This window comes from Lissotriton vulgaris, chromosome 2_1 (assembly GCF_964263255.1).
Source record: "Lissotriton vulgaris chromosome 2_1, aLisVul1.2, whole genome shotgun sequence".
Taxonomy (NCBI): domain Eukaryota; kingdom Metazoa; phylum Chordata; class Amphibia; order Caudata; family Salamandridae; genus Lissotriton; species Lissotriton vulgaris.
Window position 1 is genome coordinate 741,775,485 of NC_141687.1, and position 12,779 is coordinate 741,788,263.

A 12,779-nucleotide genomic window follows, 5' to 3' on the forward strand; every position below is an offset into this window, starting at 1 on the left:
ATTTTTTGGGGTGTTCATGGGGACAGGCCATGTGGGTGGGGGCCATTTTGAGTGCTGGTACAGGCAGGCCATGTGATGGGAGGCAAGTGGTCATTTTGAATGCAGGCAGTGTTGTTAGGTCTGCAACCATTTTGCCTGGTTTTCAACCTTTATGCCCAAGGGGTAGGGAGTGTTGCATGGGCCTAGTCTTTCAGTGAAGTGTCTTGAATTTAAACATCATGGAGGGCCTGGATGGCTTGGGATTGTGCTGATTTTTCTGTGATTTTCGTTTTTTTGGCCTGTTGTGGCCTTTTCACCAGGGGTAGTGAGTGTTGCATGGGCCTAGTCTTTCTGTGGGGTGTCTTGAATTTAAACATCATGGAGGCGCTGGATCGCTTGGAATTGTGCTTATTTTCCTGTGATTTTCGTTTTTTTGGCCTGTTGTTGTGGCCTTTTCACCACGGGTAGTGAGTGTTGCATGGGCCTAGTCTTTCTGTGGGGTGTCTTGAATTTAAACATCATGGAGGGCTTGTATGGTTTGGGATTGTGCTGATTTTTCTGTGTTTTTCGATTTTTTGGGGTGTTCATGGGGACAGGCCATGTGGGTGGGGGCCATTTTGAGTGCTGGTACAGGCAGGCCATGTGCTGGGAGGCAAGTGGTCATTTTGAATGCAGGCAGTGTTGTTAGGCCTGCAACCATTTGGCCTAGTTTTCAACCTTTATGCCCAGGGGTAGTGAGTGTTGCATGGGCCTAGTCTTTCTGTGGAGTGTCTTGAATTTAAACATCATGGAGGGCCTGGATGGCTTGGGATTTTGCTGATTTTTCTGTGATTTTCGTTTTTTTGGCCTGTTGTTGTGGCCTTTTCACCAGGGGTAGTGAGTGTTGCATGGGCCTAGTCTTTCTGTGGGGTGTCTTGAATTTAAACATCATGGAGGGGCTGGATGGCTTGGGATTGTGCTTATTTTTCTGTGATTTTCGTTTTTTGGCCTGTTGTTGTGGCCTTTTCACCAGGGGTAGTGAGTGTTGCATGGGCCTAGTCTTTCTGTGGGTTGTCTTGAATTTAAACATCATGGAGGGGCTGGATGGTTTGGGATTGTGCTGATTTTTTTGTGATGTTTGTTTTATTGGCCTGTTGTTGTGGCCTTTTCACCAGGGGTAGTGAGTGTTGCATGGTCCTAGTCTTCCTGTGGGGTGTCTTGAATTTAAACATCATGGAGGGCCTGGATGGTTTGTGATTGTGCTGATTTTTCTGTGATTTTCGTTTTTTTGGCCTGTTGTTGTGGCCTTTTCACCAGGGGTAGTGAGTGTTGCATGGGCCTAGTCTTTCTGTGGGGTGTCTTGAATTTAAACATCATGGAGGGCCTGGATGGTTTGGGATTGTGCTGATTTTTCGGTGTTTTTCGATTTTTTGGGGTGTTCATGGGGACAGGCCATGTGCTGGGAGGCAAGTGGTCATTTTGAATGCAGGCAGTGTTGTTAGGCCTGCAACCATTTTGCCTAGTTTTCAACCTTTATGCCCAGGGGTAGTGAGTGTTGCATGGGCCTAGTCTTTCTGTGGAGTGTCTTGAATTTAAACATCACGGAGGGCCTGGATGGCTTGGGATTGTGCTTATTCTTCTGTGATTTTCATTTTTTTGGCCTGTTGTTGTGGCCTTTTCACCAGGGGTAGTGAGTGTTGCATGGGCCTAGTCTTTATGTGGGGTGTCTTGAATTTAAACATCATGGAGGGGCTGGATGGCTTGGGATTGTGCTTATTTTTCTGTGATTTTCGTTTTTTTGGCCTGTTGTTGTGGCCTTTTCACCAGTGGGTAGTGAGTGTTGCATGGGCCTAGTCTTTCTGTGGGTGTCTTGAATTTAAACATAATGGAGGGCCTGGATGGCTTGGGATTGTGCTTATTCTTCTGTGATTTTCATTTTTTTGGCCTGTTGTTGTGGCCTTTTCACCAGGGGTAGTGAGTGTTGCATGGGCCTAGTCTTTATGTGGGGTGTCTTGAATTTAAACATCATGGAGGGGCTGGATGGCTTGGGATTGTGCTTATTTTTCTGTGATTTTCGTTTTTTTGGCCTGTTGTTGTGGCCTTTTCACCAGTGGGTAGTGAGTGTTGCATGGGCCTAGTCTTTCTGTGGGTGTCTTGAATTTAAACATAATGGAGGGCCTGGATGGTTTGGGATTGTGCTGATTTTTCTGTGTTTTTCGATTTTTTGGGGTGTTCATGGGGACAGGCCATATGGGTGGGGGCATTTTGAGTGCTGGTACAGGCAGGCCATGTGCTGGGAGGCAAGTGGCCATTTTGAATTCAGGCAGTGTTGTTAGGGCTGCAACCATTTTGCCCAGTTTTCAACATTTATGCCCAGGGGTAGTGAGTGTTGCATGGGCCTAGTCTTTCTGTGGGGTGTCTTGAATGTAAACATCATGGACGGTCTGGATGGTTTGGGATTGTGCTGATTTTTCTGTGATTTTCGTTTTTTTGGCCTGTTGTTGTGGCCTTTTCACCAGGGGTAGTGAGTGTTGCATGGGCCTAGTCTTTCTGTGGGGTGTCTTGGATTTAAACATCATGGAGGGCCTGGATGGTTTGTGATTGTGCTGATTTTTCTCTAATTTTCGTTTTTTTGGCCTGCTGTTGGGGCCTTTTCATCAGGGGTAGTGAGTGTTGCATGGGCCTAGTCTTTCTGTGGAGTGTCTTGAATTTAAACATCATGGAGAGCCTGGATTGTTTGGGATTGTGCTGATTTTTCTGTGTTTTTCGATTTTTTGGGGTGTTCATGGGGACAGGCCATGTGGGTGGGGGCCATTTTGAGTGCTGGTACAGGCAGGTCATGTGCTGGGAGGCAAGTGGTCATTTTGAATGCAGACAGTGTTGTTAGGCCTGCAACCATTTTGCCTGGTTTTCAACCTTTATGCCCAAGGGGTAGGGAGTGTTGCATCGGCCTAGTCTTTCAGTGAAGTGTCTTGAATTTAAACATCATGGAGGGCCTGGATGGCTTGGGATTGTGCTGATTTTTCTGTGATTTTTGTTCTTTTGGCCTGTTGTTGTGGCCTTTTCACCAGGGGTAGTGAGTGTTGCTTGGGCCTAGTCTTTCTGTGGGGTGTCTTGAATGTAAACATCATGGAGGGTCTGGATGGTTTGGGATTGTGCTGATTTTTCTGTGATTTTTGTTTTTTTGGCCTGTTGTTGTGGCCTTTTCACCAGGGGTAGTGAGTGTTGCTTGGGCCTAGTCTTTCTGTGGGGTGTCTTGAATTTAAACATCATGGAGGCGCTGGATCGCTTGGAATTGTGCTTATTTTTCTGTGATTTTCGTTTTTTTGGCCTGTTGTTGTAGCCTTTTCACCACGGGTAGTGAGTGTTGCATGGGCCTAGTCTTTCTGTGGGGTGTCTTGAATTTAAACATCATGGAGGGCTTGTATGGTTTGGGATTGTGCTGATTTTTCTGTGTTTTTAGATTTTTTGGGGTGTTCATGGGGACAGGCCATATGGGTGGGGGCCATTTTGAGTGCTGGTACAGGTAGGCCATGTGCTGGGAGGCAAGTGGCCATTTTTAATTCAGGCAGTGTTGTTAGGCCTGCAACCATTTTGCCTAGTTTTCAACCTTTATGCCCAGGGGTAGTGAGTGTTGCATGGGCCTAGTCTTTCTGTGGGGTGTCTTGAAAGTAAACATCATGGAGGGTCTGGATGGTTTGGGATTGTACTGATTTTTCTGTGATTTTCGTTTTTTTGGCCTGTTGTTGTGGCCTTTTCATAAGGGGTAGTGAGTGTTGCATGGGCCGAGACTTTCTGTGGGGTGTCTTGAATTTAAACATCATGGAGGGCCTGGATGGTTTGTGATTGTGCTGATTTTTCTGTGATTTTCGTTTTTTTGGCCTGCTGTTGGGGCCTTTTCATCAGGGGTAGTGAGTGTTGCATGGGCCTAGTCTTTCTGTGTGGTGTCTTGAATTTAAACATCATGGAGAGCCTGGATGGTTTGGGATTGTGCTGATTTTTCTGTGTTTTTCGATTTTTCTGGTTTTCATGGGGACAGGCCATGTGGGTGGGGGCCATTTTGAGTGCTGGTACAGGCAGGCCATGTGCTGGGAGGCAAGTGGCCATTTTGAATGCAGGCAGTGTTGTTAGGCCTGCAACCATTTTGCCTAGTTTTCAACCTTTATGCCCAGGGGTAGTGTGTGTTGCATGGGCCTAGTCTTTCTGCGGGGTGTCTTGAATTTAAACATCATGGAGGGCCTGGATGGTTTGGGATTGTGCTGATTTTTCTGTGATTTTCGTTTTTTTGGCCTGTTGTTGTGGCCTTTTCACCAGGGGTAGTGAGTGTTGCATGGGCCTAGTCTTTCTGTGGGGTGTCTTGAATTTAAACATCATGGAGGGGCTGGATGGCTTGGGATTGTGCTGATTTTTCTGTGATTTTTGTTTTTTTGGCCTGTTGTTGAGGCCTTTTCACCAGGGGTAGTGAGTGTTGCATGGGCCTAGTCTTTCTGTGGGGTGTCTTGAATTTAAACATCATGGAGGGCCTGGATGGTTTGGGATTGTGCTGATTTTTCTGTGTTTTTCGATTTTTTGGGGTGTTCATGGGGACAGGCCATGTGCCAGGGAGACAAGTGGTCATTTTGAAAACAGGCAGTGTTGTTAGGCCTGCAACCATTTTGCCTAGTTTTCAACCTTTATGCTCAGGGGTAGTGAGTGTTGCATGGGCCTAGTCTTTCTGTGGAGTGTCTTGAATTTAAACATCATGGAGGGCCTGGATGGCTTGGGATTGTGCTGATTTTTCTGTGATTTTCGTTTTTTTGGCCTGTTGTTGTGGCCTTTTCACCAGGGGTAGTGAGTGTTGCATGGGCTTAGTCTTTCTGTGGGGTGTCTTGAATTTAAACATCATGGAGGGGCTGGATGGCTTGGGATTGTGCTTATTTTTCTGTGATTTTCGTTTTTTTGGCCTGTTGTTGTGGCCTTTTCACCAGGGGTAGTGAGTGTTGCATGGGCCTAGTCTTTCTGTGGGGTGTCTTGAATTTAAACATCATGGAGGGCCTGGATGGTTTGGGATTGTGCTGATTTTTCTGTGTTTTTCGATTTTTTGGGGTGTTCATGGGGACAAGCCATGTGGGTGGGGGCCATTTTGAGTGCTGGTACAGGCAGGCCATGTGCTGGGAGGCAAGCGGCCATTTTGAATTCAGGCAGTGTTGTTAGGCCTGCAACCATTTTGCCTAGTTTTCAACCTTTATGCCCAGGGGTAGTGAGTGTTGCATGGGCCTAGTCTTTCTGTGGGGTGTCTTGAATGTAAACATCATGGAGGGTCTGGATGGTTTGGGATTGTGCTGATTTTTCTGTGATTTTCGTTTTTTTGGCCTGTTGTTGTGGCCTTTTCACCAGGGGTAGTGAGTGTTGCATGGGCCTAGTCTTTCTGTGGGGTGTCTTGAATTTAAAAATGTAAATGTAAATGTAGGTATACTTATATAGCGCAACCTGTCACCACAAAGGGCATCCTGGCGCTTGCCTAGGGAACCCGTCCTGGTATTCCCCTGTGAGAGGCCCCGGCAGGGGATCCACAAGGTGAAAGCCAGGCATCCCGCCGCGAGGGGCCGTTGTGGAGATTAAGCAAGCTATTGCCCAGAGTCGCAGAGCGTGAACCCGTGAGTCGAGAAGGCACCGGAGCGAGAATTATCGAGACCGTGGAATTTTTAGCCCAAGACCCGCCGAGGCGGGGAATTGAACCCTGGTCCAGGGCCGATCTCAGCTTCCGGGTCTGCCGCCTCTAACCCCTGAGCCACACTTCTCCATGTCTTTCTGTGGGTTGTCTTGAATTTAAACATCATGGAGGGGCTGGATGGATTGGGATTGTGCTGATTTTTCTGTGATTTTCGTTTTTTTGGCTTGTTGTTGAGGCCTTTTCACCAGGGGTAGTGAGTGTTGCATGGGCCTAGTCTTTCTGTGGGGTGTCTTGAATTTAAACATCATGGAGGGCCTGGATGGTTTGTGATTGTGCTGATTTTTCTGTGATTTTCGTTTTTTTGGCCTGTTGTTGAGGCCTTTTCACCAGGGGTAGTGAGTGTTGCATAGGCCTAGTCTTTCTGTGAGGTGTCTTGAATTTAAACATCATGGAGGGCCTGGATGGTTTGGGATTGTGCTGATTTTTCTGTGTTTTTCGATTTTTTGGGGTGTTCATGGGGACAAGCCATGTGGGTGGGGGCCATTTTGAGTGCTGGTACAGGCAGGCCATGTGCTGGGAGGCAAGCGGCCATTTTGAATTCAGGCAGTGTTGTTAGGCCTGCAACCATTTTGCCTAGTTTTCAACCTTTATGCCCAGGGGTAGTGAGTGTTGCATGGGCCTAGTCTTTCTGTGGGGTGTCTTGAATGTAAACATCATGGAGGGTCTGGATGGTTTGGGATTGTGCTGATTTTTCTGTGATTTTCGTTTTTTTGGCCTGTTGTTGTGGCCTTTTCACCAGGGGTAGTGAGTGTTGCATGGGCCTAGTCTTTCTGTGGGGTGTCTTGAATTTAAACATCATGGAGGGCCTGGATGGTTTGTGATTGTGCTGATTTTTCTGTGATTTTCGTTTTTTTGGCCTGCTGTTGGGGCCTTTTCATCAGGGGTAGTGACTGTTGCATGGGCCTAGTCTTTCTGTGGGGTGTCTTGAATTTAAACATCATGGAGAGCCTGGATGGTTTGGGATTGTGCTGATTTTTCTGTGATTTTCGTTTTTTTGGCCTGTTGTTGTGGCCTTTTCACGAGGGGTAGTGAGTGTTGCATGGGCCTAGTCTTTCTGTGGGTTGTCTTGAATTTAAACATCATGGAGGGGCTGGATGGATTGGGATTGTGCTGATTTTTCTGTGATTTTCGTTTTTCTGGCTTGTTGTTGAGGCCTTTTCACCAGGGGTAGTGAGTGTTGCATGGGCCTAGTCTTTCTGTGGGGTGTCTTGAATTTAAACATCATGGAGGGCCTGGATGGTTTGTGATTGTGCAGATTTTTCTGTGATTTTCGTTTTTTTGGCCTGTTGTTGTGGCCTTTTCAGCAGGGGTAGTGAGTGTTGCATGGGCCTAGTCTTTCTGTGGGGTGTCTTGAATTTAAACATCATGGAGGGCGTGGATGGTTTGGGATTGTGCTGATTTTTCTGTGTTTTTCAATTTTTTGGGGTGTTCATGGGGCAGGCCATGTGGGTGGGGGCCATTTTGAGTGCTGGTACAGGCAGGCCATGTGCTGGGAGGCAAGTGGCCATTTTGAATGCAGGCAGTGTTGTTAGGCCTGCAACCATTTTGCCTAGTTTTCAACCTTTATGCCCAGGGGTAGTGAGTGTTGCATGAGCCTAGTCTTTCTGTGGGGTGTCTTGAATTTAAACATCATGGAGGGGCTGGATGGCTTGGGATTGTGCTGATTTTTCTGTGATTTTCGTTTTTTTGGCCTGTTGTTGAGGCCTTTTCACCAGGGGTAGTGAGTGTTGCATAGGCCTAGTCTTTCTGTGAGGTGTCTTGAATTTAAACATCATGGAGGGCCTGGATGGTTTGGGATTGTGCTGATTTTTCTGTGTTTTTCGATTTTTTGGGGTGTTCATGGGGACAGGCCATGTGCTGGGAGGCAAGTGGTCATTTTGAATACAGGCAGTATTGTTAGGCCTGCAACCATTTTGCCTAGTTTTCAACCTTTATGCCCAGGGGTAGTGAGTGTTGCATGGGCCTAGTCTTTTCGTGGAGTGTCTTGAATTTAAACATCATGGAGGGGCTGGATGGCTTGGGATTGTGCCTATTTTTCTGTGATTTTCGTTTTTTTGGCCTGTTGTTGTGGCCTTTTCACCAGGGGTAGTGAGTGTTGCATGGGCCTAGTCTTTCTGTGGGGTGTCTTGAATTTAAACATCATGGAGGGGCTGGATGGCTTGGGATTGTGCCTATTTTTCTGTGATTTTGGTTTTTTTGGCCTGTTGTTGTGGCCTTTTCACCAGGGGTAGTGAGTGTTGCATGGGCCTAGTCTTTCTGTGGGGTGTCTTGAATTTAAACATCATGGAGAGCCTGGATGGTTTGGGATTGTGCTGATTTTTCTGTGATTTTCGTTTTTTTGGCCTGTTGTTGTGGCCTTTTCACGAGGGGTAGTGAGTGTTGCATGGGCCTAGTCTTTCTGTGGGTTGTCTTGAATTTAAACATCATGGAGGGGCTGGATGGATTGGGATTGTGCTGATTTTTCTGTGATTTTCGTTTTTCTGGCTTGTTGTTGAGGCCTTTTCACCAGGGGTAGTGAGTGTTGCATGGGCCTAGTCTTTCTGTGGGGTGTCTTGAATTTAAACATCATGGAGGGCCTGGATGGTTTGTGATTGTGCTGATTTTTCTGTGATTTTCGTTTTTTTGGCCTGTTGTTGTGGCCTTTTCAGCAGGGGTAGTGAGTGTTGCATGGGCCTAGTCTTTCTGTGGGGTGTCTTGAATTTAAACATCATGGAGGGCGTGGATGGTTTGGGATTGTGCTGATTTTTCTGTGTTTTTCAATTTTTTGGGGTGTTCATGGGGCAGGCCATGTGGGTGGGGGCCATTTTGAGTGCTGGTACAGGCAGGCCATGTGCTGGGAGGCAAGTGGCCATTTTGAATGCAGGCAGTGTTGTTAGGCCTGCAACCATTTTGCCTAGTTTTCAACCTTTATGCCCAGGGGTAGTGAGTGTTGCATGAGCCTAGTCTTTCTGTGGGGTGTCTTGAATTTAAACATCATGGAGGGGCTGGATGGCTTGGGATTGTGCTGATTTTTCTGTGATTTTCGTTTTTTTGGCCTGTTGTTGAGGCCTTTTCACCAGGGGTAGTGAGTGTTGCATAGGCCTAGTCTTTCTGTGAGGTGTCTTGAATTTAAACATCATGGAGGGCCTGGATGGTTTGGGATTGTGCTGATTTTTCTGTGTTTTTCGATTTTTTGGGGTGTTCATGGGGACAGGCCATGTGCTGGGAGGCAAGTGGTCATTTTGAATACAGGCAGTATTGTTAGGCCTGCAACCATTTTGCCTAGTTTTCAACCTTTATGCCCAGGGGTAGTGAGTGTTGCATGGGCCTAGTCTTTTCGTGGAGTGTCTTGAATTTAAACATCATGGAGGGGCTGGATGGCTTGGGATTGTGCCTATTTTTCTGTGATTTTCGTTTTTTTGGCCTGTTGTTGTGGCCTTTTCACCAGGGGTAGTGAGTGTTGCATGGGCCTAGTCTTTCTGTGGGGTGTCTTGAATTTAAACATCATGGAGGGGCTGGATGGCTTGGGATTGTGCCTATTTTTCTGTGATTTTGGTTTTTTTGGCCTGTTGTTGTGGCCTTTTCACCAGGGGTAGTGAGTGTTGCATGGGCCTAGTCTTTCTGTGGGGTGTCTTGAATTTAAACATCATGGAGGGGCTGGATGGCTTGGGATTGTGCTTATTTTTCTGTGATTTTCGTTTTTTTGGCCTGTTGTTGTGTCCTTTTCACCAGGGGTAGTGAGTGTTGCATGGGCCTAGTCTTTCTGTGGGGTGTCTTGAATTTAAACATCATGGAGGGCCGGGATGGTTTGGGATTGTGCTGATTTTTCTGTGTTTTTTGATTTTTTGGGGTGTTCATGGGGACAGGCCATGTGGGTGGGGGCCATTTTGAGTGCTGGTACAGGCAGGCCATGTGCTGGGAGGCAAGTGGCCATTTTGAATTTAGGCAGTGTTGTTAGGCCTGCAACCATTTTGCCTAGTTTTCAACCTTTATGCCCAGGAGTAGTGAGTGTTGCATGGGCCTAGTCTTTTCGTGGAGTGTCTTGAATTTAAACATCATGGAGGGCGTGGATGGCTTGGGATTGTGCTGATTTTTCTGTGATTTTCGTTTTTTTGGCCTGTTGTTGTGGCCTTTTCACCAGGGGTAGTGAGTGTTGCATGGGCCTAGTCTTTCTGTGGGGTGTCTTGAATTTAAACATCATGGAGGGGCTGGATGGCTTGGGATTGTGCTTATTTTTCTGTGATTTTCGTTTTTTTGGCCTGTTGTTGTGGCCTTTTCACCCGGGGTAGTGAGTGTTGCATGGGCCTAGTCTTTCTGTGGGGTGTCTTGAATTTAAACATCATGGAGGGCCTGGATGGTTTGGGATTGTGCTGATTTTTCTGTGTTTTTCGATGTTTTGGGGTGTTCATGGGGACAGGCCATGTGGGTGGGGGCCATTTTGAGTGCTGGTACAGGCAGGCCATGTGCTGGGAGGCAAGTGGCCATTTTGAATTCAGGCAGTGTTGTTAGGCCTGCAACCATGTTGCCTAGTTTTCAACCTTTATGCCCAGTGGTAGTGAGTGTTGCATGGGCCTAGTCTTTCTGTGGGGTGTCTTGAATGTTAACATCATGGAGGGTCTGGATGGTTTGGGATTGTGCTGATTTTTCTGTGATTTTCGTTTTTTTGGCCTGTTGTTGTGGCCTTTTCACCAGGGGTAGTGAGTGTTGCATGGGCCTAGTCTTTCTGTGGGGTGTCTTGAATTTAAACATCATGGAGAGCCTGGATGGTTTGGGATTGTGGTGATTTTTCTGTGTTTTTCGATTTTTTTGGGTGTTCATGGGGACAGGCCATGTGGGTGGGGGCCATTTTGAGTGCTGGTACAGGCAGGCCATGTGCTGGGAGGCAAGTGGTCATTTTGAATGCAGGCAGTGTTGTTAGGCCTGCAACCATTTTGCCTAGTTTTCAACCTTTATGCCCAGGGGTAGTGAGTGTTGCATGGGCCTAGTCTTTCTGTGAAGTGTCTTGAATTTAAACATCATGGAGGGCCTGGATGGCTTGGGATTGTGCTTATTTTTCTGTGATTTTCGTTTTTTTGGCCTGTTGTTGTGGCCTTTTCACCAGGGGTAGTGAGTGTTGCATGGGCCTAGTCTTTCTGTGGGGTGTCTTGAATTTAAACATCATGGAGGGCCTGGATGGCTTGGGATTGTGCTTATTTTTCTGTGATTTTCGTTTTTTTGGCCTGTTGTTGTGGCCTTTTCACCAGGGGTAGTGAGTGTTGCATGGGCCTAGTCTTTCTGTGGGGTGTCTTGAATTTAAACATCATGGAGGGCCTGGATGGTTTGGGATTGTGCTGAATTTTCTGTGTTTTTCGATTTTTGGGGGTGTTCATGGGGACAGGCCATGTGGGTGGGGGCCATTTTGAGTGCTGGTACAGGCAGGCCATGTGCTGGGAGGCAAGTGGCCATTTTGAATTGAGACAGTTTTGTTAGGCCTGCAACCATTTTGCCCAGTTTTCAAACTTTATGCACAGGGGTAGTGAGTGTTGCATGGGCCAAGTCTTTCTGTGGGGTGTCTTGAATGTAAACATCATGGAGGGTCTGGATGGTTTGGGATTGTGCTGATTTTTCTGTGATTTTCGTTTTTTTGGCCTGTTGTTGTGGCCTTTTCACCAGGGGTAGTGAGTGTTGCATGGGCCTAGTCTTTCTGTGGGGTGTCTTGAATTGAAACATCATGGAGGACCTGGATGGTTTGTGATTGTGCTGATTTTTCTGTGATTTTCATTCTTTTTGGCCTGCTGTTGGGGCCTTTTCATCAGGGGTAGTGAGTGTTGCATGGGCCTAGTCTTTCTGTGGGGTGTCTTGAATTTAAACATCATGGAGAGCCTGGATGGTTTGGGATTGTGCTGATTTTTCTGTGTTTTTCGATTTTTTGGGGTGTTCATGGGGACAGGCCATATGGGTGGGGGCCATTTTGAGTGCTGGTACAGGTAGGCCATGTGCTGGGAGGCAAGTGGCCATTTTTAATTCAGGCAGTGTTGTTAGGCCTGCAACCATTTTGCCTAGTTTTCAACCTTTATGCCCAGGGGTAGTGAGTGTTGCATGGGCCTAGTCTTTCTGTGGGGTGTCTTGAAAGTAAACATCATGGAGGGTCTGGATGGTTTGGGATTGTACTGATTTTTCTGTGATTTTCGTTTTTTTGGCCTGCTGTTGGGGCCTTTTCATCAGGGGTAGTGAGTGTTGCATGGACCTAGTCTTTCTGTGTGGTGTCTTGAATTTAAACATCATGGAGAGCCTGGATGGTTTGGGATTGTGCTGATTTTTCTGTGTTTTTCGATTTTTCTGGTTTTCATGGGGACAGGCCATGTGGGTGGGGGCCATTTTGAGTGCTGGTACAGGCAGGCCATGTGCTGGGAGGCAAGTGGCCATTTTGAATGCAGGCAGTGTTGTTAGGCCTGCAACCATTTTGCCTAGTTTTCAACCTTTATGCCCAGGGGTAGTGTGTGTTGCATGGGCCTAGTCTTTCTGCGGGGTGTCTTGAATTTAAACATCATGGAGGGCCTGGATGGTTTGGGATTGTGCTGATTTTTCTGTGATTTTCGTTTTTTTGGCCTGTTGTTGTGGCCTTTTCACCAGGGGTAGTGAGTGTTGCATGGGCCTAGTCTTTCTGTGGGGTGTCTTGAATTTAAACATCATGGAGGGGCTGGATGGCTTGGGATTGTGCTGATTTTTCTGTGATTTTTGTTTTTTTGGCCTGTTGTTGAGGCCTTTTCACCAGGGGTAGTGAGAGTTGCATGGGCCTAGTCTTTCTGTGGGGTGTCTTGAATTTAAACATCATGGAGGGCCTGGATGGTTTGGGATTGTGCTGATTTTTCTGTGTTTTTCGATTTTTTGGGGTGTTCATGGGGACAGGCCATGTGCCAGGGAGACAAGTGGTCATTTTGAAAACAGGCAGTGTTGTTAGGCCTGCAACCATTTTGCCTAGTTTTCAACCTTTATGCTCAGGGGTAGTGAGTGTTGCATGGGCCTAGTCTTTCTGTGGAGTGTCTTGAATTTAAACATCATGGAGGGCCTGGATGGCTTGGGATTGTGCTGATTTTTCTGTGATTTTCGTTTTTTTGGCCTGTTGTTGTTGCCTTTTCACCAGGGGTAG